Source organism: Agelaius phoeniceus, chromosome 8 (assembly GCF_051311805.1).
Source record: "Agelaius phoeniceus isolate bAgePho1 chromosome 8, bAgePho1.hap1, whole genome shotgun sequence".
Classification (NCBI taxonomy): domain Eukaryota; kingdom Metazoa; phylum Chordata; class Aves; order Passeriformes; family Icteridae; genus Agelaius; species Agelaius phoeniceus.
In genome coordinates, this window is record NC_135272.1 from 19,900,547 (window position 1) to 19,928,394 (window position 27,848).

At 43.2% G+C, this 27,848-nt stretch overlaps 2 long non-coding RNA genes across 2 annotated transcripts; both read left to right on the plus strand.

The window, feature by feature from the left end:
• The first annotated feature begins 3,161 nt into the window (after positions 1-3,161).
• LOC143694707 (uncharacterized) lies at positions 3,162-13,547 on the plus strand. Its single transcript, XR_013183356.1, has 3 exons — positions 3,162-3,344; positions 6,284-6,468; positions 12,171-13,547. It is a non-coding gene; the product is annotated as an uncharacterized LOC143694707 (long non-coding RNA).
• A 2,085-nt stretch (positions 13,548-15,632) lies between these two features.
• LOC143694708 (uncharacterized) lies at positions 15,633-26,662 on the plus strand. The gene is made up of 3 exons (XR_013183357.1): positions 15,633-17,060; positions 23,820-23,882; positions 26,529-26,662. It is a non-coding gene; the product is annotated as an uncharacterized LOC143694708 (long non-coding RNA).
• Positions 26,663-27,848: the final 1,186 nt, after the last annotated feature.

A 27,848-nucleotide genomic window follows, 5' to 3' on the forward strand; every position in this document is an offset into this window, starting at 1 on the left:
CACTGGGGTTGGGAGTAGAGGGGACGCAGCACTGCTGTGTGGGAGACGGGGCTGTGTGGGCAGCATGGGTTCCTTACCTCCTTACTGGCAACCATGCACAAATTCATTATTAGTTACCACTCAGAATTCTATCAGCAGTCTCAACTGAATTACTGTGCGAGGAGAAGAGGCCCAAAAAGGAAAGTTCCTGGTTTTGTGACAGCAGTGTCCTTCAGGAAGCTCTGGTTCAAAGGGCACTGTTGGCAGTGTAGTGTGGGGGGAGGAAGCCTCACGCTGCCATGCTCCTGGTGCTCTGCCATGCTCTTTATTTTCCCCAATTAACTTCTGGAGTGCTCTTGCTACAGCAGCACCAATTCAGTAGCTGTGAGTGGAAAGTCAGCAGCCCTAATGCAACAGCACAGCAGCATACTTCCATTAGATTTTTCCAAAAGAGACTCTTCAGGCTTCTGTCAGAACATATTCATGACTTCTTGAATGTAAACTGGTCTCTTTCAAGACGCTGAGTTGTATTTTTTAAAAATATCCTATTTAACCCAACAGCAATGAAGCTGAGGGCTATGGGTTTGCTTTAACTAACTGGTTAATGAATTTTTCACCACCACTTTGTTTCACACATTGTCAAAACAAGAAGCTTGTGCTTCAGAGGGAGGCTGGGTCATCTTATGTAGACTCTTTCAATGCTAATTTTAAAATTTATTGAGGGTATTTGTAATTTTTTCTCTTTTGAAAGTATCTAGTTGCACTTATTTTTCATCTTTTTATTTTTCAGAATTATGCTGATTAGACTTCACTTTTTGAAGCAGTTCCTTTTCTATCTGGATTTAGTGTGTGGTTTGTGTGCTCAGGGTGCTCGGTATTCTATTTTCTTGCTGTTTTGCAGGGCATGCACCACAAACCCTACATAATTTTGCTCAGTTTAGGACAGACAGTCCTGGTTTGTGTGAGAAATAAATTTATCTTACATGATATCTATCTCAATGGCCAGTAGGATAGTCAGTAAAAACATCAGACCCGTGGCATGTGTGAATTCAGCTCTCAGACTGGCCTCAGACTACCTTCTGCAGGTACAGGCAGAACCTGCACTTGAGTGCCATACAAACAGAAACTCCTCTTCATGTAGACAGCTTCCCTGGCTGAAAATATCCATTTCCTTCTCCCTTGCTGGGAATACTGCAGTAGTCTTACTGAGAAGCCAAGGACAGGAAAGTTCTGGTGCAAATTCTACTAAGCAGTTTTCCAGGCTGGTATTTTTAGACAGCATCATCTCTTGCATTCATTGTGCTCTCCCAAAGACATGGCGCTGTGGAGAGCATTAGAAGGTAATATTTGTGTTAACAGGATTCAAATGCACTCTGGTTTTTAGTCTGATTTGCACCCACATTTAATTGTTGCAAGATTTTTGTGCCTGACAATAATTTACTGCTGGTGAGAATGTCAAGATGTAGCCATTTAGCTCACTGATTTGTGGGAGCAATGAGGTAATTTTATGCCTAGGTCCTCTCATTTGTACCTGCCAGCAATGCAGAGGCAGTCTTTCCTAATCAAGCATTAAAAGTTCTTCTTGATTAATCTCTGACTTTGTTGGAGACATTCCAGATTTAAGCCAGTGTAATTCATTTCAGGATCAGACCCATTAAGCGTTTTCCAATGAGTAATATACTGTGTCACTCTTCTGCTCTTAAAGATTTCCAAAATCACAGAGGTATTGGTGTTGATCTGGGAGATACATGTATCTTCTGACTCCACTGGCACCTTCTCTCCCATTTCCTGACTTTTGGAGATTTTTCTCTAGGTTAAATTTCTTTATTTCAATTTCTTTCTGCATTCAGCTGGAAGAATTAACAAATGGTGAAGTGTGATACTGTCGATCCAGTGCTCTGTGTGGCCAGGCAATCAGGACAGAAATAATTAACACAGAAAGTGGCCTGCCAGTATCCTGCTGAATGAAATTGGAAGGAGTTCAAATACAAAAAGATTTTTTAGCTTACCACTTCTGGGCTACACATAGCAATAGCCATTTGGAAGGACAACTGCCAGCTTCCATTTCAGATTGCTTGACAGCACTAACTAGAGCACTAAGAGCATCACTCCATTTCAGCAGGAGCCGTTAGCCAGATTTGAGATGCGAAGCATTATTTCCAGACAAGGGAAGAGATCAAAGAGGGAATCAGGTGCTGCTCTGATGCGTTGTAAGAAGGTGAATTCCTCTGAACATGGAAGGAAACGTGGTGTGGGGAGTGCCTCTGGTTTCTAGCCTGCCAGGCAGCCACACATGATGTCCTTGCTGTGTGGAGACCCCCTGCTCCCCTGGGTGCCTGCTGCTGCTGGTTCCTGCCGCCTCCCTGTCCCTGTCTGCTGCAGCCTGCCCCCACACAGGGACGATGGCTGGGCATGGCCACAGTGCCCAGCTGTGTCACAGTGTCTGTGCTGTGGGGTGATAGAGGGGAGGGGAGCTGCAGCTCTCTGAAGACCACTCTCCCCTTCCTCTTTCTGCCCATTTCAAAAACAGCTGAAAGCATGATACAGCATGAAAAAGAACAAATGCTGGCTGTAGAGGTTAAGAAATCTTCCTCAGGAGAAGGGATTTCTCCTGCTGGAGATGTGACCATCCCCTCTCCTACCATGGTGTAGCATGGTGTACTGAGCACCTGCTGAGCATCCAGGTTAAAGATGTGTTTGTATGACACTGCTATGCTTTAGCTCATTTCTCTGGCTTTGCCTCCCAAAATGCTTGCAGAGCCATCCTGCTATAGCAGACTCCCATGCAAAGAGTAAGAAAATAGTGCTTTACTTGCTGTAAACTGGTTATCTGCTCTGATAAAAACTGCAGCTGTACAGAAAAAAAAATAGTTCTGTCCTGGCAAGTGCTGCATACCTTTCATGCCCTACAATTAGCAGTGTGTTGCTTTGTCTTATATCTGCCTACATATTCCTTTCAGGAATATGCTTGGTGCTTTCAGTGTTTGCAGAAATGGCAATAGAGCAGACAAATAGGAAAAACAAGGGAAGAGAAAAAATTAGGAGTAGCAAGCTTCTGAAATGGTTTTCCTTTGGAAACTGTTCAGACTGGTGAGCTGAGATGCCTGTGGTGAGACTGCATTGCTCTGTGGGGGCTGCCAGTTTGCATGTACAATCAACTGCACAGCATTTTTTACAGGATCCCCAGTTCTGCCTTCTCCTGCTTAGTGGTCCTGAGATGGCCCACTTGTGTCTCTGCCACTGGTATTTGTCATGGATGAGCCATTACCCCAAGATCTTACAGACCATGGCCTTGCTTTTTAAGCCACTGGACACCCAAATGGAAAAAGTGCCATGCAGGAGCTATGCATTGTTTGTATTTGCAGGTAAGTCTTGCCCTTCCTTTACTTGTGTTCTGTGGTTCTTCTTGTTGAGCATGAAAATGGTGGTCAGTCTCCTCTCTCTGTTGCAAGGAGATCTCATGATGGGCACCTGAGGAGAGAGGAAGAAGCACTGGGATCTAGCTGAGTATTAACTTTGAAAAATGGCCTCATTAGCTGCTTGTGAGAGTAGTGTTTCTCACTGACATTGTCATTTGCTTCCTATCAGATGAGTTCTGTTGTCTTGGTCTGCAGGTCTGGGGAGCTGTACCTTTTCTTAGAACCAGGCATGGGTTGAGATTATTATGGTGCCATTATTAAAATAGCACCATAATTATTATGAAGAATTTTACTTCAGGTTTTTCCATGACTTCCATTGCATCTTATTTTTTCCTCAATTTGTACCGAATGCATGTATTTCCTCCTTCTCATGAATCCTGAATTCAAGTTTTAAAATGGACCTTGCTTAATTTGACCTTATCTAGCTAATTTATCTTGTGCCTTCGTTTCTAAACTATGTTAAATGGAGCACGTTTCCGTGTATCTTCCCAAGTAACTAAGTCTCCTGCAAAATTCAAACCATTAAAAGTGAAGGTGATAGGAGAAGCTCCAAGAAGTGAGTGAACTTAATATAAAAATTTATAATCATGTCAATTCCACTTTTTAAACAATTTCTGAAATGTTAGTTTGCTCGAACGGCTGGTCAGAAGCACAAAGGTTAGGTTAAGCTTCCTTCGTTAATGGTTTGGCTCAATGCACCCAGCAGTATAATGTATTTTATCAGTGAGGGAAATGATATTGGTTTAAGAGGTTTCATGTAACAGTCATATCCTGGCCAAATGTAATTTTGAAAACAATCAAGGCCATTATGGCTCACACAGAAAGAAAGATAAAGACAGATAGCTGTATATGGGTTTTTAATAAGTAATTCACCCTGGGTCTTGAAACATCAGATTGCCAAGTAATATTATTAATGTATAAGCATGTTGCTAAAATCATGTATTCTTTCCCATTGGTTGACTATAGATATGTTTCTGATGCAAATATCATGTAAGTGTATTGAATCCGAGCTATGTAAATAGACTATATAGTACATCCATCAAGCAGTTGACTTGATTATTCCACACACTAAAGAGCATTTTCTGACATCAATCTACATTCTGCCTAAATAGAACATTTTTCACCAATGATATTATGCATCATTTACTGTATATTTGATACTAATTGTTCAGCATATCGATCACCTGTCACTCAGAGTTTAGTGATCTTTGCAACTTGTCCTGGCAACTTAGAAGTTGCAGGCAGTTCGTTGCCCATTGTCTGTGGTAGCAGACTGAGATTTCCTGGACAGTGCTGAAATCTTGCCCTGGGCAGGCAGCATGGAGAGGAGTTAAGTGGGGGTAAGGGCCTGCCAAATTGGTACTTGAAAAAATTACACCCTTTTGATTTTCAGAGATTAGGCTATAGCAGCACACAAACACACTGCAAAGGTTAACAGATGTCATTTATTCTGTGCCTTTCTGTTTGGAAGCAATATTTCATTAAAGGGTCAGGATGAGGGCTGACCAGCACCCTTTACATGGATGAACTGTGCCATTTTGTTCCATGAGTTCAGGATGCAGAAGGTCTGCGAGCTGTTTCTCTTTCACAAGTAGTTAAAGCAGGGATATCGAGGGACTGAAGAGTCTTTTTTGCGTGCAGACTCTGCATAGAAGGCAGTTACTCATCAAAGAACAAAACATATTGATAGCTAAAGGACATGGCTCTAACTATCAGAAAATCTCCACCCCCTTGATAAAAAAGGATGTGTTTTAATATAAATATGTTGAACTCTAATCAATTTTAAACATCTGCTTCATATATGAAAATGTGAAGATTATTTTAAAATAAGTTTAACCGCAGCTGGAGGGGGCTGTTAATATTGACTGTTCTGTATTTCTCACAGCACATACATTATTGAACTCAAAAACTACAGGAAGCAAAGGCTTTATAAATAGGAGAAGAATATATTGATTTAATCATTTCATTCGTTCAGCAGTTCTTTTACAACATTTTTTACAGCACAGAGTGGGGACTGTCTTCTTCCCACTCACTTTATTCACCAAGCAGGTCATATCTTTACTGTATTTTGCTTTATAACCCCTCTGTGTTCCAGGCCTTTCCCTTTTCAGGCTATCATAGCTCCTACTCCCTCCATGTAAAATTGCTGGCTTTACTCCTCCCCAAATCTTTGCTTAGGTACCAGGAGTGCTGGAATGCCAGCAGGGAGCCTTAAGGGCACTAGGGGTAGTCGGACATGGAAGGACTGAACTGAGCAGCCCACAGGAAGGGGACTGAAAGATTTTTGATGATGAACAGTAAATTTTCTGGAAAACGGCATTTCAGGGAAATCAAAATAGGTTAGGGTGAGACTCAACAGCCAAAGAAAAATACCTGGGAAGTAGCATGTGGCAAGAAATTTTGAAAACCTTGAGACAATTCACTCTGATATTTAAAGAACCCAAGCCTGTTGACTCTTTGCTTTGAAATGCATTTCTCAATTCCAAACTGAACTGAAAGAGGGGAAAAGATTATGGAATGGATTAAAATAACCCCAAACTTGAAGCAAAACTTTGTCTGGAGTTGAATGACAACAACTGACTGATCTGATTTGAAAAAAACCCATGGATTTTTTTCAGTTGCAGAACTCAAGTTTATGTTGTTTTCCCAGCTTCACCCGTTGAGCCCCTGGTGACATACACAAAGTGTAATGAATTACATACTAGCTGTTTCTTTCTCAGTCTGACCACCAAACTATAGTCATCTGTTTCCACTCCTTTCACACATTTTGCTTTTTTTTTAGAAGGAAGGACTGTACATCAACTCAAAAACTGGGCCAAAATCACTAATATAAAAAAAAAATATGCAAGAAGAACAGTGTCTCAGTGGCTTTGCTTTTCTCAAAGGTATGATCCTACACTGCTTCTGTGGGGATGTGGTCTGCCTCCTGCTCTGGGAATCTGCAGCCTCAGAGGTTGTCCATATTTCTCATGAATTCCTGACTCTCAGGTTCCAAACTTCTGCCAAAGGCTTCTCTGAGTCATTCTGGGGACATCATCACCAAGCAAGCAAAGGGAATTCTCACATTCAGGTACATGATTGCCTTTGCCGTGTATGTTTTGCTTCGAATCTTTTCAGCTGTCGTTGTGGAGACCTTCATCCCAGGGGTTATTTATAAAAGATGCTTTGATTCAGGCAGCATGTGGGTTGTATGTGTATCAGGTAGTGCACATAGTGCACTCCCCACAGTGGCTCCTTCTTCCTCTCTGCTCTTCCCTCCCATTCTCTGCACAGAGCATTGTCTGTCCCCTTCATCTCTGCCTCCTGGCTCCCTCCCTCCCACCCACTGCTTCTGTCCTCCAACACCGAAGAAATTTGCTGGATCCACAGCTGTTTTTGGAGGGAGAAAATTGTCTAGCAGCAGCTGCAGCAGCAGGCATAGCAGCGAATTACATGAGGATACAGATTATCTGAGCACTTGTTTCAGAGAGGTACAGCTTATCTCAGATGTAGACTCTGCATAAGCAGTATGGAAATGCCAGCAGCCCAGAAGGATGCGGCTGCCTCTGTTTATTTAGGCTCTTCCCTGCTGGGGCGGGCATGGCCCATGAGGGGAGGTGGGCACAGTGGGGTTGGGGGCTGTGTGCAGACAGCTGTCCTGCCTGCACCTCTGCCTGGCCCCAAGCATGGCCAGGGCACCCAGAGCAGCCAGCGTAAGCTCCTCAGGGCAGGAAATGTTTCCCTTACTTACCCATGAAGTATCATGCAGAGCAGCAGTGGTTTATAAATAATAGATGTTTAGAAACACTCAGGAAAAAGCCTTCAGTAGAATCTACACAGTGAAACCTTACGGAGGCATCCCTGCGCGTGCCGCAGCCACAGGCACGGTGAGCGGAGCCGTAATGCCCCCCATTCATCTCCCTAACAGCCATCACTCCCTGCTTTACATAGCTGTTTACTTTTGCAGGCATCTTATGCCACAGCATTAAGACACAACAGGGTGTGCTTTACTGGGACATTAATAATACATCGAGTGCACTGTGAGCCGTGACTGCAAAGGCTGAATGACTTCAGTAGCCCAAGAAATGTATTAATGCTCCAGTAAACCACATCCGAGAGTGGTAATTCAAGTTTTATTTTGTCATTTTATTAATGACGCAACTGACATGACATTAGATGTGACTCCACCTAATGGCACACGGGCAATGAGGGGGCAGCAGGTCACAGGCAATGCCAGGCACATCAGCTTCTGTCCCTGGCATGCAGGGAGGGCAGCTTTGGTCAGGGAATTTTAACCAGCTATTTATGCTTTGGGGAAATAGCACAGCAATAGTAGAGACAGCCCATGCAAACCTGCCTAACACATACAGGGAGGCTGGTAATGTTATGAAAGTGCACATATACTACCTGAAATGGGAAGATGGATCTTTTGTATATGCCTAATGCTGAAACTAATCGTATCCTTTGGTAGAAAAACCTGGGATACTTGGTAGTGAGAGAAATGATGAAAGATAGGAAAAAAAGAAAGAAAATTACATCCTAAAGAATGTGAGAAATAAGGAAAGACAGGCACCAGTTTATAGAAGCATCTCACCTCATTAAGCATCTTAATTCCCTTTTATTGTCCCTACTGCACTGAAGCCTACAAGATGTATGCATGATTTATAAGCAGTGCTGTGCATCAGCTGAGCAGTTTTATATAGGGCTCTGAAAGGCTGAGGCACATGTGACACTCAGGTTTAGTTGGGTGTTTCAGCAGTGTAAGAATCTTGCCTGATTTCATTCATGGTGTTACTTGGCTCTGCCATACTTGTGTGTTATTATTTTGATAAAGTAACTTGTACACCAAATGAAACCAGGTAAGTATGAGCCCCCTTTACTTGGATATAATTTTAAAATTAATTCATACCTGGATTGACCTGCATTTCATTAAAGTCCAGTAAATAAATTTCTGATGTTTATTTGGAAGAAAGCTTTATAGATAATTTTATAGTTGTTGAATATATTTGTTGACTTTAGCATATTTTAGATTTTCTTAAACTCTTGACTGTATAGCTGTACAGTCATAAAGAAAATGTAAAACAACAATGAAAAATGCCAGTGTTCAGATCCCGAGATAAATCCAATAACAGCTGTGACAGGATTGATTACAACAGAATCAGCAAAACCTCTAGACTCTTTTTAATGTGGTTTGAGACATAAAGAAGATAATGAAAGATGTTACTTGTCAGTTGTAGGATCTATGTTTAGAGCTAAAAGCAAATGGCTCTGAATTTGGGGGTTTTTGGTTGTTGAAACATTTTTCCACTGCAAAATAAGATTTTTGTCAAAATTGACATATTCATGAAATCACGTTAATTTTGATGACATTTTCTTCCCAAAAAAAGTATTTTTCAAATGAACCTTTGGAAAATTCTATTTGGGAAAATTAGATAAAAATGAAAAGCACTTTTGGAATTAAATTATTCATGTGTATTTATTGTTTCAGTGCCATTTTATGCTATGTCACTAGTGTTATCATTTTCTGTGCTCATCTTACCGAACCTAGTCCTATTTGCCTTCTCTTTCTGTACCTTCCTGCATCTCTGGGTAATTTCATCTGCAAGCACACCATCAGCTACTGTCCTTGTGCAACTAACTTGCAGATCTACCTGTGTGCTCCCAACCTGTCTCCTCGGTCCAGCCTCATCTCTGGGCTTGTTTCCTTGTCATTTCATGTAGACGACAGTCTGTCAACTCAAGCCCAATGTGGAAGAGACAGAACTTTTAATCTTCCCCAGTTCGTGTCTTCCCTGCAAGTCCCCTCTTTGATCACAGCAGACAACCTCACCACCTTGCTTGTCACTCAGGCCCATAATTTGTGTGCCATCTTTGACTCAGATCCTTTCTCAGGTCCTCACATCCAGGATATGGCATAATCCCAATGACTGCTGCTTCTTAGCATCACTGAGGTGTTGCCTTTCCTGTCCATCCCCATGGCTGAGGCCCTTGTCTAGCATCTTCTGTGTCTCAATTAGTTCAACACATTTTTTATCCAGCCTTGACAAATGCAACATAGGTCTTTTGGTGCCCACTTAAAATGACACTGTAAGTACTATTTTCTTAAGCCATCAATCTCCCATTTTTATGTCCAAACTTCTTCCCTCTCCTCTTTCAGCATTGCACCAAAAGTTACCTGTTTGTCCTCATTTTCATGCTGTATTACAGTATGGATCCAGTTATCAACAGCTGCTAAGTACTGCCAGCTGAGGTGACCCTGCTGCCAGCTCCATTTGCCCTCATGCTGGGGGCTCAGACTTGCACCCCCAGCTCCTCCTCCTTTTGAGGGGACCATCCTGCAAGCAGCCACCTTGCACCCTCCTCCCCATCCCACAACAAAAGTCTCTCTCTTTTCCTAACTAGAGCTGAACTCTTCCTTTGCTGCTGCCTATCCAGTTGCTCACTATCACTCTGTTTCCCTGTGTATGACACCATTTATTTGCTGTACCCCAATTCTGTCTCTTGCCTCATGTTGTAAGGCTTTAGGAGCATCTTTCTCTTTTTCCTAATAGTTTGAGGTTCAGCCCATAATCAGGTCTCGTGGGGTACAATCCATTATACTCATACACATTACGATAATATAAGCAGTTACTCTTCATTAATATTATTAGTGTGAGAATATGGCATGGTATTTATCAACCCAGGCCCTTTTATTACTTATTTAATATTCTACTGTTTTATTATCCTCTACTTCTATATTATTATTTTTATTTTAATAATTAGCTTTGATAGCTATTAAGCAGATATCTGAAGCCTCCTATTCTCTAGATCAAAGCATCCCCCACTTCTGTTATAATGAAACACTTGAATTCTTGGACAGTCTGAACAGAAAACTTAGGTAAGAGTCAAAGTGTTTCATTACGAACAACGAAGAGATGCTTTGATCAAGAGAATAGGATTTAAACTATTAATTTTTCATCTTTAAGATAAGATACATTGTAAATATAAAGTGAAATGACAGTAAAGTTCAGCTATTATATTCCATAATTTGCAGAATATGTTGGGGGAACTTATTCATCACATGAGGTCAGAAGCCTCCCTGGCCCACCGCCTCAGATGCTGTGAGTTTCAAAATTCAGTACCAAACTCTATAACAAAACTTGAATTTAAAGCTGAGAGGACATTGCTGGGAGCTTCCTGTGATGGAAGTGTCCAGTCAGGCCAATGCTGCAGTTGGTGGTGGTCCTGCTGTGCAAAGGGTGATTACAGGGGCTCTCTGTGATCCACCTAGTGCAAGCCACACCTGCTGCTAGCATGACACTACAGCCTCTTTGGGAAATTTCATGTTTGCACTGTGAAATTTCAACTGACTTTTTTTAGTTTTTTGGTGGGTTTTTTTTTTTTGTTTGTTTTTTGGCTTTTTTTTTGTTTGTTTTTTGTTTGTTTGTTTGGTTTGGTTTTTTTTGTTGTTTTGTTGTTGTTGTTAAATTCTTTCTATTCTGGCATATATTGATACCTGACAATGCTCTCATTTACGGTGGGTGTGAAATAGCTGCCTTTCCCATGAACAGTTGTTCAGGTTCTGGGTTTTGCAAGTGTATATAATTTACACTTCCACCTAAAATACACTATTTTGCCATTTTACTTTGCTAACAGAATGCACTTTAGTGTGGATATTTTGCAATGTCACCAGAAAGTGGGAGGAGAAAAGTGTTAAAGACTGCCAACAAAAAAAAAAGGAAAAAAATTTGTGGAAGATATATTCACTATATACACAGGGAAGAGCTATCTTCTCACAGAGATTTCCCCTAAGCCGTGGCAAAGGTGACCACTTCTTAAAGAGTCCTTCCTGCTCCTGCTGAGAAATCCATAGCCTGAGAAATCCATAGTGCCTCTTTCAGGGAGTGTGAGGTCCATGGAGGTGCTAAACTCCCAAAGATCCTTTTGGGAACCAACAGATGATGGATTAATATATTTCATAACAATCTCCATGGAGACCAAAGCCAGGCTGGCATGCTCCAGACTGATGGTGATAGAAAACCCTGTTGGCAATGTGGATTAGTGGGTGCTCCTGTCAGAGTCAGAGGCTACCCTGGATGATGTCGTTTATCTTGAGTGTAAATCAGATGTGACTCAGCGGCAGACGCTGCGCAGCCAAACATGCAGGAAAGTCGCGTCAGTGTTGAATCAAAGCCTGCAACACTGATCATTATTTCAAGAGAGTTATGAGAATGCCATGAGTCTCAAGAAGATGATCAGCGCTGCTGAAGAACTGAAAGCCAAGAATTAGAGATATACTGATAGGAAGCTCTTTGGATTTATTAACTGTTTTGTTTGGACTTATTAAAAAGGAATGACACCTGTTAAAGTATATCACAGGAATGAGCTATCTAGCAGCCCCAGGGCTGGGACTGAAGGGGAGCTCTGTGATAAGGTGAGGGCTCTCTATTGCTTTCCAGTGACGAGGCACTCAGTACAAAAAAAAAAAAAAGTTTTGCTTTATAAATTGCTTGTTCAATTCAAGAATTTTCTCAAGCAAATGACCCAATTCTCATGAAATACATATATCTGGGCATCAGTCTGAAAAGAACTCCCATAGCTGTGTTATTTAAGGATGATGTGCGCTGGCAGTCAGAAGGCCCACTGTGAGTGGGGGTGGGCAGGAGCCAGCCCTGCCAGGGCAGCCAGTATTCCTGCCTCCTGAGGGGCCTTTACTGGGGAGACCTTGGCAGTGCCCAAAACATTGCCATTGCTGTGGGGAACATGGATGAGTGAGAGTACTTTGACCATTCTTTTTTTGCTGTCTCTTCACAGTGGTACTTCAGGTTGCTGAACTGCAGGCTGTGCCCTATGTCTGTCTCTACTGAAGCATTTCTGTATTCACCGGTGCACTTTAGGTGCTGGAGGAAACACATGCTCTCTCCTCCCCATCTTTCCACCAGCCTCCTCGTCGCATCTTGCAAGCTTTGCATAAGCAAGAGCCACAGCTGAAGCAGCTTGGGGCTGCCCCCAGCAGCAGGAGCATCCCATCTCTTTCTGTTCCCTCTTGCTGTCTCTCATCTCTTTCAGTGTTTAGTCACTTTTTGGTGTCAGCAGCTTTCTCTCAGTGCAGAAGGGAGCTGGGTACTCGGAGGTATGATTTACTCACTGTACATACACACCCTTGGGTCCTTTGGAGAGGTGTTTCTAATCCCCTTTCCATGATGGTGTGTTTGCCCCCCTGCTGCCTGCTGTGCCCCCCAGCACCTCGATGCCTCTGGGGTTTTCTACTGTGTGTCTTAATAAGCAAGTACAAGTCTCAAGGTAAGATAAATCTCTTCATCTCCTTTTGTTACATCTGTAACAGCCTTTGAGTCGTGTCAAAACAACTCTAGGCTCACTTACCTGCATTCAGGAAATTCTTCTTTACCAATGTACACTTCAGACTGGGTAAAAATGAGGCTATTTCTTTCAAATGGTAATTCTCAGTGAGAACTTTGAGACACAAAAGATGCAATCCTGCTGCATGGAAGGTCAAAGAGCATAGCTTGATAGGTTCTAAAATACTGTTGCAGGTGGATTTCCAACATGTACTTGAGCTATTTACCATGCCCTTTCAACTAATTGTTTCTATTCAGACCATTTTGTTTTTTCAGTTTTAAAGTAGTGATGTGTTGAACCTCACCAGGAATACTGGGATTCAGCTGGCTGCCTTTCTTTTTTGGAAAATAATAATTCACTCCTCCTATGATACTGCAACAGGAGAACATCAGACATCTGGTTTTACAGTTTTCCACCACTGCCCCATGGGGATGATTGGTCTTTTGTGCATACTCTTTTTTTTATTATTATTATTTGGGCAAACTTCATTGCATCTTATTATTGAAAGTTAGAGAAGAGATTGAAGACTGATTACAAGGATATGGTGTACCATGGGAAAAGTCTAGTTATACAAAAGCTTTGTTTAGAGTCAACTAGTTTGTGTTCTGAAAAAGCTACTGCAGACATCCCTGTTGTTTTTATTGATCTTGTAGATTCAGTACTGGGGCATTTAGAGTTTGGCTTTACTTTGGAGACTGGCATATTTTATTTGAATTTGCTCAAATTTCAACAGATTAAAGTGATCTGACAGCTTTTTGAATGTTGGCCTAGAAAAGGAAATAGTTTGTCATACAAGGTGAGACAGCTGTCTCCAGAAGAAGAGTTATCACTCCACATTGTCACCAGATTTCCCAATGCCCAGAAACTCTGGTCAGGTAGGAAGCCTCTGCCAGGGCAGCCTGGCAGGTGGCATTGGATCAAGAATCCTGCTCTGCAGACACCTCTCTTCTTGCTGGCACTGTGCCTCCCTCTGGGGTTTCAATCAATTCAGATCAAGCAAGTCCTGAAAATCAGCTGGGAACCCAATCCCCAGCTCCCTATGCCATGTACCTTGCTTTCCAAATCTTTACTGCAGTGGCATTTTCTGTATTTTAAACAGAAATGTTTCAAAACTGTGATATTCCCAAGGATATAGAATAGTGCTGTAGTTGCTATTTTACTTAATATTAAAAGGTTAAGAAGCCCATGAAAACATATAGCTGTGTGGAAATTAATGATGCTTATCTCTTGTAAACTACTGCTGTATATGTACCTATCCACTCATAATGTTTTAAAATATACATAGCAGAGTGCAGATAGTGATAACACATTTGATTTTATCTGCTACAAATATATATATATATATATTTGTATGTCAGACAAATAACTTCTCTTTCTGCTCTCTGTATTGATAGAAGTCATAGAGGATTTAATCTGAGTGTGCCTCTCCATGTTATTCATCTCAACTGAGAACTCAGAAAGTTCAAATATTTAAATTGGTTGAAAGTTAGAATATTAATGGCTGTTCTTAGAAAGTCAGTAACAGTTACATTTTCCCAGCTGATGGATACTGTCACAAAGGGCTACTGCAGGAGTGTAGGTAGTTAATTACTCAGCAACAAAAGTACATGAAGACTTCCTAGTATGTGTAAAGAGAAACACTGGAGCACTCTGAGATCCTGATTGCTGTAGGAGTGTGTTACCAATCCTAGCTGATAAACCTTGGAGCAGCTGTTGGCAGCAGTGTTGTGTATCACCTGGGTGCTAGGTCTGGAAGAGTGCAGGTTACCCCCTCCAGGGGACACGGGATTGGGAGTAGATGAATGTTGTTTACTCTTAAAATATCAATCCTGGTGTAAGAGAAAACTGCCAAGGAGAAATACAGTTTCTCTCCAAAAGCGCAGGTTTTCAATTAGAAAGACAGAAAAAGAAGCATAAAATTTGCAGAGAATTCAGCAGGCAAGGAAGAAAGCTGTGTGCAATGTTACCCTGCAACTAGCCACCTCCTCTTAGTGCAAAGACAGAACACATGCTTCATTTAAAACCTGTTTTTAAGTACACCCCTAATTATGAAATCATTACCCGAGACCTGCATGATAAGGAAAGAAGAATTATTATATTAACCTGGGGTCCTCGGTGCACTCAGAAGCATCACAAAGCAGCTCTCCTGCAGTCAAAGCCTGCGCACTCCCTCTTTTCTCTCATCCAGTGAGTCACTTCTTCCTTTTAATCTCCTATTAAAATCCTTTCTATCCTCTTCAGTTTATGACTCTGTTGCTGCAAGGTGGTTTGTGGCACTCGGTATGGCTAATCCTTGGGATCGCGTCGTATTGAGAACAGAATAATTGAAAACAGCTTGAAGCAGTTGTAGTTAGGCACACAAATCAATGACAGATAATCATTTAAGCACAAACTGAAACAGACATTTACATGGAAAATAATCATGGCCTTGGAGTTACACCCTGTTCTTGCCATGCAAAATCTTTCATGGATTTGGCAGAGTACCATTGGATGCTAAATCCCACTGCCAATGTGCCCATTCCTTTGAGACAGCCCTGGCAAACCCCTGCCAGAAATCTGAGCTCAGCTGTAAATAGGTTTGCATGGAGGGCTGTCCACCTCTGGGTGAAATAAAACTGCACTGACCCCCAGGCTGTGTGAGGGTCTTGGTCTGCGATGAGCAGCCCAGAGCAGTGCAAAGCCACAAGGCAGACCTGGTGCCTGGGGCTGCATCTCCCCTTTCAGGCTCCTGCTCGCATCCCAAGGCCCCACCAACCGAGGGCTCATGCTCAGGTGCAGTGTTCTGGGTATGGAAGAGCAATGATAATGAAGAAAAACTCCTACATTGGAATGTTTCCTGGCTTGGTAGTGCAGATGGGAGCACATATTTCCCTGTCATTTTCCACTGACAATCATATTCATACCAGCTGGTTAAAATGTTTTAATAAATGATTACCTGATGAGAACACTTTCTCATGGCTATGGTGCTGGGGTTTGCTCATTTTTGCTGTATCCAAATAATCATTCAAATTAAAAAGCAGAAAAAACCCCAATACAATTAGAATCTTTAGAAAGGGACTTGGAAACCTAAATCCCAACTCACCTAAAGAGCTCTAATTTGAAGAAATTATGTTAGGGATGTCAAATGCTGTCTGTTGCTTGTCCTTGGGGGCTGGAAGAGCTGGGCCTCCATCCCTGTCTGAGGGTCTATTTCATACTCAGATTGAGTGAGTGAGCATTGTTATTTGTGTGGGTCCCACAGCTCTGAATTTCTCTGGGTGAATTTCTCTACAGAGAATATTCCAGAGCGAATATCCCCCTCTGCTTCTGTGTGAGGCTGGGAGTCACAGCTGGCCCAGCAGCCCCCAGCTCCCTCACTGCTCTCCTGGCTGCGGTGCCTCTGCCAGGAGCTGGCGCCCTGCCGCTGCTATGATGCACATGCAAGCACAGAAACCAGCCCAAAAGGGCTGGTCTAGTAAGTTCTTACTAGTCACGTCTGCTTATAAGTAGGCAAGTGGGGTTTTATCCTATTATTTAACCTTTTGCTTTGAAAACATCAACACCTGCACCAGAGAAGTTTCAAAAGTTTAGTTGCCAATTTTTCTTCCACTTTACATGACTCTGGTGAAAGGGTATTATTTATCAAATAAGCATGTATTATAATCTTTGCAAAATGGTAAAGATCAAAGACTACCTTGCATCAAGCAGAATTACAGTGCCATAACATTTTTTCTTGTTACAGCTGATATCAATCACGGCATGACAGCAAGCCACAGAGAAGATTTTTCAGTCAGTACCACTGACACTGCAACATCTGAAATAGAGCAGCCAGCTAGCATGTGCTCTGGGTGTGAAAGGGAGCAGCCAGCAGCATCAATAAGTGCCTTGGGTGTGGGTGCCGTTAAGTACGGCCATTTGGCAGCACAATGCATGCACACAACTTTAATTCTGCCCACGGCTGGTGCAGCCTTGTAAGGGAAGAGATAAAACCTCTATGAGAGGAGAGGGCTTGATTTCAAGTGACAGTGGTGACATTTTCAGCAATGACCCCCGAGTGCTGCAGAGTCTGCCATATGATACTGCTGCCCCAAAGGCATGGCACCACCCTCCTCTCTCTGGGAAGAGGTGGGAATTTGGGTGAGTGGTGAGGCACCAACCCAGCAGAGCCCTGAGTAACATCTGGCTCTGCACACAGGGCCGCTGCCGGCAGCTTTCCTGCACCAGCCTGGAGCCAGTTACTTTCTTCCCACCACTCACAATCATATCTTTGTTTACTTTAGGCTTGAGAGTCTTTTCACCACGGCCACAGACTACCCAAGGAAAGGAATGATTTGTCTTGCTCCTCCCCAGGACCCTGCCGGGCTGGTGAGTTTTACAGTTCCAGCACTTAAAGTACTGCATGCATTTGTCCCCCAGACTTACCTCTGGGGAGCATCTGGTGGAGAACAGAAAGGAAAGGGGAATTATACCAGATCTGTTTGCATACATATCCCTTCCATCTCTCCTCTGCACAACAAAAGCCAGCCCATGTACTTCTCCTTGCAATAGATACGAGTCCACAGCAGCATCATTCCATGCTGTGCTCACAGCCTGTGCTTCTGCCAAGTGCCACCTGAGCTCACAGCCCATGGAGGGCCCCCCGGGCCCTGCAGCAGGAGCCTGCAGCAGTGGGGCACACCGAGGTGCATCCTGCTGGGAGCCATGAGCAGCAGGGACCAGCCCGTGGAGCCAGTGCACTGCTGCACACAGGTGGGAGCCCAGGAGCTGCAGGCAGAGCCAGGCTGTAGTTGTATCGAGCAGTATTGATTCTGGCAGTGACTGGAGCACTTTGGTTTCTGTATCAGGGTTATATTAACATTATAATTTCATAAAATGCAACTTCACTTAAATGGTCCTGCAACTGTTTCTCAGGAACTTCAATCTCTGCAATGAAGAAGAAACAATGCAAATTCAGTTGGGAAAGTACAAGGTTCAACAAATTTAAACCTCCTGCATTTTTCAGGATTCTTCTGCTATTTGAATACAAAACTGCATGGTTTTAGACAAAGTGCCCATCTTCAATTTTTCAGACTCTTTCTTCTTTGCTGCTGAGAGCCACACAATGTACTTCCCTGCCAGTTACTAAAATGCTTCTAAAAACTTGAAGAATTATTTGAAAAAGGGCATTCCTATTCCTTATGCATAAAACATGCATGCATATTCATATAAAACATTTAGAAAAATTTGTACCAGTTATAATTAGCATGTTTTGTGCATCTATTTTCTTTGCTATTAAATAACAAATTTGTGGTAACCATAGCAACTGGAACATCACATGATACTGGTGCTATTTTGGGGATAACATAAGTACCTTTCTTAAAGAAGCATTCACACCTCTAAGCTATGAATTTTAATAATTTTCACAATAAAGTATTTGTTGGGTAGATTGTATTCATTCCTCACTCTAATGTTGATTTAATGTGGAATGCACTACCTTGTATTGCAGTGGCTGTGGCCACTTAAAAGCTGTGATGAGTCCTCTTGTTTTGCAAAAAGACAAGTGACTTAAGAAAGGCAGAAGAGAAGCTATGTGTGTTGAGGGGGAAAGCATAGTAAAATGGTGGATTTCTCTTATTGTTTCTGGGGAAGGAGCTCCCATTGGTTGTGTGCCTCTTCATGCATAATTGGAAGAAAGAAGGAAGGATGTGCCTTAATCCTGGATTGGTACAACTCCCACTGGCATAAGCCATAATATTGGATTGGTATTTCTCCTACTGGAATAAGCCAGAGGTGTTGCATCATTTCGAGTGGAAGATGGGAGAGGTGCTTGGGAAGTTTTGGGAAGAGACCAGTTTGGCCATCTAAGCCAGTTCCCTCCTGCTGCAGTCAAGTGTGTTCTTCTACTGAGTATGTGCTGTACACCACACCTCCTACCACGGGCCTTCCAACACAGATCTGAGCCTCCTAGCTAATGAGATAAAGAGCAAGAGATCAAATGCCACAACAGTAACAAGCCATTAAAAGAGATTAGGTGGCAACAAGGTCAGTATCCACATGCTAGGGTAGGGATTCTCTTAAATAAAGTTTGCTGAAGTGTCATATTACAGAAAAGAACAAAATGCCTCAAGAATCCCTGCCAATGTTGTGATGAATTGAGGAAAAATGGAAGAACATGGAAGAAATTCCCTGCAGTCTCTGAAACTGGTAATTCAGTTAATTGTGAGAAGGTAAGATGAACCAAACAGGCACTGATGAGAAATGAACACTATTAAAAATACACTGCCCACACTGATGTTCTAATGAAAAATGCTGGATGACATGATTAATTGTTTTATCACAGAAATGTCTGTAGAGATGAAACCCACCCTGAGCTTTCAGGATGGTGTTATCCATCTCCCAGAGCAGAGGTAATGAGGGATCATTCACCCTGGGTGGCTCAGGCAGGTGATTTGGGTTAATACACACACTGAAGAGCCATTAGGCAGGGAATTACTTTGCCTGAGTCTGCCTGCCATGGTGCAGTTTGGAGCAGAGGAATTTTACCAGAAGGTGAAGAAAGGTGCTGGGGTGGAGAAAGGGAGCTGTAAGGAGTATACCAGAGTATGTACAAAAAATGAGGGGGTGCAGGGCCTGCCAGGGCTGTGCTGGCAAAGGGCCCCCATCCCCAGACAGTGTCTGGGGCTGGAAGGTGGAGACCCTGGTGCAGCTCAGCAAAGCTGCAGGCAGGCTTGGGGCAAGTTGCAAGGAGTGAAAGTTAATGGGAACTTTTTGAGTTTATAAGCTCATCCAGGTTAAACCTTACAAATCTGAGCTGGTCTGTGGGTATGAGCCTGAGTAAAGATTCAGAAAGTAATGCTTTGCTTCTGGCTCCACTCTGTTCTACCCACCTTCAGTTTTTCTCCATTCAGGTATATCATTGGGAATTTTTTTAAGGTCATCCTTTCTTACTTCTGACTTCTGTTTTATCAAGAAAGTCTGATTCTTTTTTTATTAAAAAATAATAGGGTCTTTGTTTTCATGAATAATTACAAATGTTCAACTTCAGCTATTTGGAAATTATGGCTTTTGTTTCAAAAAGTGCTATAGCAAACAGATTGAAAAAGAAATTAAAGCAAACATTTAGATATCTCAAAAACTGAAAGTTTTGATTATCCTAAACTAACCCTTGATTGTTTCCTATCTTAGCATGTCCCCCAAGATAAATAATCCAAGATGGAGCAATCCTTTTCCCCCCTCTCTTGCTACAGCCCTGGGGCCTTGCAGTGCTTGTTTGAGGAGGTCCTGGCAGGATGTGCTGTGTGGTGGCTGCCTGAGAGAAGAGGCTCCCTGCTCCCCTCCATGCTCACGCCATGTGTTGTTATCCCCTCACGACTGAACCTGCTTTGTTCACTCTTGCTGCAGCTCTATTTGCCATGTGCTTCTCTGCCCACTGCCTGTCCCTCCCCTCCACAGTGCCTGGGGCATCTCCTCTCTTTGCCTGTGCTCTAGATAGGGACTGCTCCTTGGGTTGGCTGAGGAACACTCACTTTTCCCTCACTCCAGCACTTCCCTCATCTTCCATTCTTGTTCTCTTCCAAATGCCCGCTTCTTCAGGAAAATTTTGGCAAAAGGTCTAACAAGGCAGCAGTATGGGGTTTCAGCTAAACACATATGCAGGAGCCCTGAGGGGTGAAGCAAAAGTAAACCTATTAGAGGCAAAAAGGGAAAGTTGAACAATATGGTTTTTTCCTTTTCTTGATCCATTCTGCAAGACAGGAACTTCCCAATCTACTTTCTGTTTGGAAGGGGAGCAACACAAAGAAAAGGTTTGGAAGATGCTGGCAAGTGATAAAATACAAAGACATTCTTTTTCTTATATGGTAAATGAATGGCTTTCTGCCTTGCCTTTTGTTAAAGCTCTTAATCCAGCCTGTAAATAGGCACTTTCCCTTTGGACTGACTGTTTAGATATGAGATTAGAGCTGATCTGAAGTAATAGGATGAGAAAATAGGAGAGATATATGAAAGGGAATGATACATTGGCTCACACTTCTGAGCTTTCTCTTGTAGCACTTTTTGTATACTGTATGTAAATGTTCACAAGTACAAAGTGCACTTGATTTTACTGGAGACCTAAGCTAAAGCATGGGCTCAGAGAAGCCTGGCTGTTTGATCCCCGGGGGGCAGCTCACCTGCCTCAGGGCAAAGCACAGATTCTCTGCCACAAAGCAGAACTCAAGAGGTAATTTTGTTTCGTGGCCTGGTTTACGTTAACAAAATGCTGGAAGAGCTCTGCATTTAAGGATGCTGGAAGTGGAGATTCACACTCCCGGATCTCAGAAATGGCAATGGGAAGCCTGACCAAGCAAAAAAGTCAGCAGAACAGGGACTTGGGGCCAACAGAACTCTTAATCAAAAAACATTATCTTCAAAGAAAAACATATTCACATTCATGGAAAAACTTCTTACCCTACTTTTTAAGCTACAGAAACTTTTGCAATGAAGCTATAGTGTTTCTGGCTGTTTCTTTGGGACTATTCCATGGCTTTCTGTGAGTAAGGCTGTGGCAATGCATTGTTCTTCTTGGATTTGGAAGCCCTCCAATTCATATTCAGCTGCTGTGGAAAAAATCCTAAAAATTCACAGACTTGTCTTGTTTCCAAAGACACTTCTGACCCAGGCAACATATTCTAAAATCCTTAATCATTTTCTGCTTACTGAAAATCTTCACCAACTAAATAGGAATTTTTCCCAAGTCAGATATTAAAGGAGAGAAGAGATTTCTAGTATGATTCTTAAAGATTAACATATATATGTATATAAGCACAGTGAGAGTATAAATATAAAATATGATGCATATATTTTCTTCTAAATTTAAAATGAATAAATTAATCACTTGCTTTCCATTTTGTATTTAGGAATATTTAGATGCTATTTGATGCTATTTATATTTTCCAGGGCATCTCTTCATAAGAATAATTTTTTTATTAGGTGCTACTAGGACTCTATTTTAGAAGAAACTTAAAGCCATATAACAAGGTAAACTGCCAACCAGCACTATCAAGGTCATTTGAAAAAGATGTTCAGACTAGAGAGCTGCAAAAACAAACTTAGTTTCTTCCATTTCTTGTATTATACTTGTGAAAACCAAGTGGAACTTTGCAGATCAATAATTAGGCCCAAGGAAAAAAAACAGTACATGAACAAAATCTTTCTTGTGCTGCTTACATCTGCTTTATGCATCAGCAGAAGTAAAGATCAATATTTGTGAAAGTAATGTCCTGAGCAGATTTCCTTCCCCATTGAAAATACTGCACGACTAAATGGGAAACCTTTAGAGGAGGCAGCGCAGGATCTGCCCTGGGTTCCCAGTCTGAGGCTGTCAGGACAGAGCTGGTTGCTTGTAACATTCCCAGCTCTTTCACTGAACAGTATGAACAACAGACTGACATCCATGTGCCTGCTCTCTTTTTCTTTAAAATAGTCTTTATCCCCACTATGTACTCTTCTAAACTATATGGGTGAGTTCTTCTGATCTGCTACTGGCTTTTGTTTTCTTTTCAATGTAAACCTGTTATCTGTCAAAACCACAAGTTGCGTTAACAGCATTTAAAATGGTTTTCAGTATTTGTGTATAACACACTTTTTCCCAGCTGAAAGCTGGAAAAAGTTTGCTTTGAATTTTTCCCTAAGATATCTTTTTAAATACCAGTAGAAGGGAAGTTTTAATTCTGTGCTCTAAGCAGTACAACCACTTGAATATCCCCTATTCAAATACAAAGCCATAGCATTTAAAACATTAAAATAAATCCTTTATTTGACTTCAGTGTCAGTATGACTGTTAATAAAAGGTGTGTCCTCCACTGCCTGTTTTAACATGACACGGAGAAGGTTTCATTTCAATTGAATTAAACCTCAACTAAGTTAACTAATAAACAGGAATATCAGGCGATGGCATGGCACCACCCAAGTTACTAATGCAAAATGATGAGTGAGCAGTGAAAGGTCAGTCTTGCAACGGGGGCCTGCAAATGCAACCTGATTTTCATATTGATTGTGTTTTCCAGTGGGCTTCAGGTCAGGAGCTGCGACCTCAGGGCTTGCTCTGTCTGCAGCTGTCTCGCTGTTTTCTTTGCTTACCTTGAGCAAGTTCTGCAATATTTCTGTACTGCTTCTCCAAGGATAAAATACGTCTAATGTTTACCAGTGTTGCAAAGGCATCAATGCCTAGGAAAAGGTCTTAGGTGCTCCCTATGAGGAAGATGCTATGCACAGTAAAAGATTCACTCTGTGTGTGTGCATATATATAATCTCAAGGGTTAATGTTTCTCTGCAGGATTGCAGGATATTTATTTTTACCCATTATTAAATCCATTGTGAATTACTGTGCTTTTTTTTACAAAATGGGTTTGCAACCAGGAAAAGAGAGGATACAGGCACCTGTTCTGAGAGGGAAGCAACATAGAACTGTAAATGTTATACCGAAATCATTTGTTGATACATAACAGATCAATATGCAACTGCATAATAAGGTTGAGGGATGAGATTAAATGTTCAAATAGGTATACTAATTAGAAAGGACATGTACATCCACGTATAGAGAACCTGATGGTGAGAAAATGACAGAGATTCAGCACTACAGTGAATTATAAATGTCAAATTACAAGGATGCATGTAAAAAAAGCTTGTAACTGTTAGGAACTAGACTCTGTATTCATGTGAAAGCTGTTGCCTTTATCATCTTCTTAGATCCCTCTAAGGTGTTCTGTCATTCACTGTCAAATTTTCTACGTAAGATAGTAAGACGTATGTCACACAAGTGTCCAAAACTGCTCCTCTGCCTTTGTCAGGACACACCAATATATTTAGAGGGATTTGTAAGCAGAAAGAATATTAAGCAGGAGATCTGCTTAAGCATTAGCAGTTAGTTACAGAATTTTTCCCCCTTGGATGTGACAAAATCTAACACATGCCCAAAATGTAGGGGAAAAGGGAAGCAGCAATGAGTGTTCAGATGTCTGTGGGCTCAATAGGTTGTTGGAGAGCCATAGTCTGCACAATAAAAATGGATGCTAACTAAATTTTGATGTGCAAGAACATGTCTTTAATTTGCAAGGTATTTTTTTTTAATTAAAAGGTAAATAGCATTTATTATTCTTCTCACAGATCGAGAGCAGCAAGAGCTCTCAAGACACCTGAAGAACTTCTTTGATGCATCTGGTCCATGGGGTAGGTACATTTAACAATTGACTACTTTAAGTGATATTTTTTGTTTTTACACAATATTGGTTATTGCTTCTAAAAATTTCTAAACATCAGTTGCAAGATATTAGATGAAATCTAAACGTAAAACGTTCAACTATGAAAGTGTGGTGAAAGTCCCTCCCCAGGTATAATTGACTGGCAAGACATTTACCATGATGCAGATGACTTGCATTAAGCCAGGACTTCAAGTGAATATGAAAGTGCAAAGTCTGTCTGCACAAGTGGTGTTCAGACCCTTGCACACAAAGGCCTCACAGAATGGTACAGAGCAGTCACAGCTTCTGAAGGTTCCTTTTCTTTGCTATATCCTCTCCTTCAACACAAGCCTCCAAGCTTGCAGAATTTATAGTTCATTTCCTCTAAGGCCTTTGAGACTCAACACCCCATTACAGGTTTTGGGCAGTTGCAGTTCCTCCAGCAGAACCCATCCTCTGGCCAGGGTGCTGCTCACTCCCCACATGCTGAGGCGAGTCCATGGCTGCACCCACAGAGAAGCTCTCTGAAGGTTTCTCACATTTGTCAAACAGAGCAGCTGAAGCCCAGAAAGGAACCAAATGGGAAGGCAGTGCCAGCTCAGAGGTGGGTGTTGAGTGTGGCCGTGTCACCCTGCTCACTTACACAGCTGCACTCTGAAGCCTGAGCATCTTCTGCAGGCTGCCCAGCAGCACTCAGCAGCTACAGCTGCTGTGGAGGGGAACTGCCCAGTTCTGAGAGACAGATGCCTCTCTTGCCAGTGGTCTGTAGGGACAGTATCTCCAGGTCAGCTTTTCCAGTGGGGAGCCCAGCAGCTCACATTTTGTTAGGTTTCTTGAAGTGAGTACAATGGCTGGGAAGAGATGCAGGCTGCTGACACCAATCTCTCTAATATGTTAAAGCTGGATCATGTTCTGCTCAGAGGGTCTGATGGTATCAGCCTCCAGAGAATCAGTGTCTGACACTCCCAGTCTGTTGTTCATATTGGTTTGGTCTCAGCTGAGCTATTTCTAACAACGAAGAACATATCTGAGTGAGTTACAATTTGCTGTAATCATATTTTTCCAGTTTTTCTCTGTGATAATTACTCCCATAAATATCATTGCTTCACCTCAGCTCAACAGAGTGCTCTCTGTTTCTGTGCTCAGTCTCAACCTTCTGTACTTGGATTGCTGGGGAAGAGCAATGATAGCATTTGTTGTTACCAGAACCACTCCAGCTATGGGGCTGTTGGGGCTTCCCAAGCTAGTTCTGTTTTTTCACAGTATTAGCTGATAAAAATTGCCTTCTGAATTGAAAAATGGTAAAGAAAATGCATTAAATTGCACCTATGTTTAAATTAATTAGTTAATGATAATGATAGTAACAATAATAATAATAAAAAGGTTTGACTTGGTTTTCAACCATGCAGAGACTTGCAAACCAGAAGCCAGGATGCAGATTTTCAGTGAAATGTCTGTGGCTTTACTGCTGGTCCCTGGGCTTAGTTTAATGACAGAGAGTGGTTTTTAAGGTAATCAGTGGGCTGAAGACCTCAGGAATTCCAGTCCCTAGCATGGATACTAAAAGCTTTTCTGATAGACCCTTAGAGCCTAAAGACTTTTTAAGAGTATTGTCTATTTTTGACTGCTACTTAAGAGTTACAGAAACATTTCAACTTCAAAGTGCCAGGCACCAGCAGTACCCAGAAAGGAGGTGCTTGGTCTGAGACCTTAAGGTGGAAATGAGTACATGGAAAAGAAAAAGAGGCAAGAATAGGAAGATTGCTGTTTCCATTTTAAAAGTGGTGAAATGTGGCAAAAGACTAAAGGACTAGCTAAAGTTACCTCTGTTGCCTATGGCAGACCTGGCATTCGAAGCCACGTCTCCAGATTTCTAATGTACCCTCTTAACTACAAGGCCATTCTTCCTCTCCAGGAAATGATATATAGGTATATAAATGTGCATTGATGTAATGCCAAGTTATAAACCACAAGCCTTTCAGAACTCATGTCCCTGATAGATTACAAAAGAACTTGAAGTCAGGAGAATTGTGGTTTGTCTGACCTTATGCTAATCATTCTCCTTACTTGTGTCTTGGTCAAACTGAAAATGGATAGAATAATGAACCCTTTTGAAAACCGTAATTTCTGGGTGTTGGTCATGACCCAGTTTTTATAAGTTGCTAGGATATGAGTATAATCAGGGAAATGAAGATTCTATCTTATGAGACAAGACCGAAAAGCTTGATTTAAACAAAAGAAATTATGAGAAGGAATATTAGTACACTGTGAGGGAAGTAAATATCAGAACTAATTAAGTTCAAGGACAAAATTGGCATCTGAACAAATGGATATAAACGGGCCCCTAATAAACACAGCCTGGAAATCTTAAGCCAAGTTATGAGATTCAGGAACAGTTTTCCAAGGGGAATAGTAGGGCCAGAGAAAGTAAGGGCTTTCAAATGGATCTCAATCAGTTTGTGAACTAGGTATCATGCCTGAGAAAACCAGAGAACCAGACTATCATTCCAGGCAAGTCCAGTGTCCCCAGGTAAAAGCCAGGACACCACCAGGATGTAACCAGGTGGTGTTCTGGAAAAACATTGTGACTGGCTACTTCTGTCTCAAATTCCATCATGTGTATTTTGTTTTTTAGGCTCCTCAGTTCAGAGTCTCTTCAATTCCTTGATTATCTCACCAGCCTCGCACTTGAGATGTTATTCAACATTTCCAGGTAATCCTTCCCTGCTCTCAAGAACCGATGCAGGAGCAGACCTGGAACAGGTCAAGGTAACATTGAACAAGAAACTCCTCGTGTTGGCTGCTGAGGATGGGAGAGTGGGGTGGTGGCAGGGGCAAGTGGCAGGGCAGCGTTCTTCTAGAACGGCTGAAGCCTCTGTGCAGAAGCTGGGCCCTACCCCCACGGTGCAGCCCTCTGGAGGGGCCGCCTGCCGAGAGCCTGCTGGCAGTGCCTTCCTTCCCGAGGGCAGGCGACCGCTCCCGCTGCAGGAACAGGAGAGTGCAGATGCTGGCGCAGCCCCGCACCTCCGTTGTCCTGCCACGGGAAGGGGCGGCTGACCCGGCTCCCCTCCTTTCCCCGCCCTGCCTGTGCCCATACCCTCGTCCCCTGCCGTCACCCCGGGTGGGGACATCGCCTCGGGCGGGGTCGGGTGGGGCCGGGCGGGGCGGGCGCTCCTCGGGCGGGGCCCGGCCCGGCCCGGCTGCGGCCCCGTGCGCGGCCAGCAGGGGTCCCCGCCGCTCCGCCCCGCTCCGCGCAGGCGGGCTGAGCCCGGGGGCGGCCCGGCCCGGCCCGGCCCCGCTCCGCAGGCACCGGCAGCCCCCGGCAGCGCCCTCCCCCCGCCTGCCCGCCGACCCCACCGCGGCGGCGCTGCCGCGGCTCCGCGGGTGCGGGACGCGCCGGCCGGGCCCGGAACGCCCCCGCGCAGCTTCCGCCCGGCGCGGCTCGGGCCGGGGAACGCGGGACGGGCGGAGCGGCAGCACCCGGCCGGGATGGGCGGCGGCTGCCGGGAGACAAAAGGCCGGCGCGTGTCCGCCTCTGCGGCAGCGCGGGGTGCGCGGCCGCTGCCCCTCCCCGGGCCGCCTGCGGCAGGGACCGGGGCCGCCGCCTGGCCGCAGCCCAGCCGCCCTCCCCGCCTCGCTGCGGCTCCGGGAAAACACCGTCATATGCGAAAGGGTGATAGGCGGCAGCGCGGCGCAGGCAGCCCGCGGGGGCAGGCGGTCTGTGCCGAAGCCCGTGTGCAGTGTTAACCCCGGGCAGCAAGCGGAGAGAGGGTAATAGAGCGGGTCCTTACGAACCCGTGTGTAGGTGTGATGGGAAAAAGAAAGGGAGCGGCCACCTTTTATTAGGCACCGAATCTCCTGAATTATAAGTAGCAAAACCCCAACGCCGTAACACTAGGCTGGTTGGGGTTTTATTCTCTGGTACAGCGTTTTGTTCGTTACCGTGTAAGCGGTG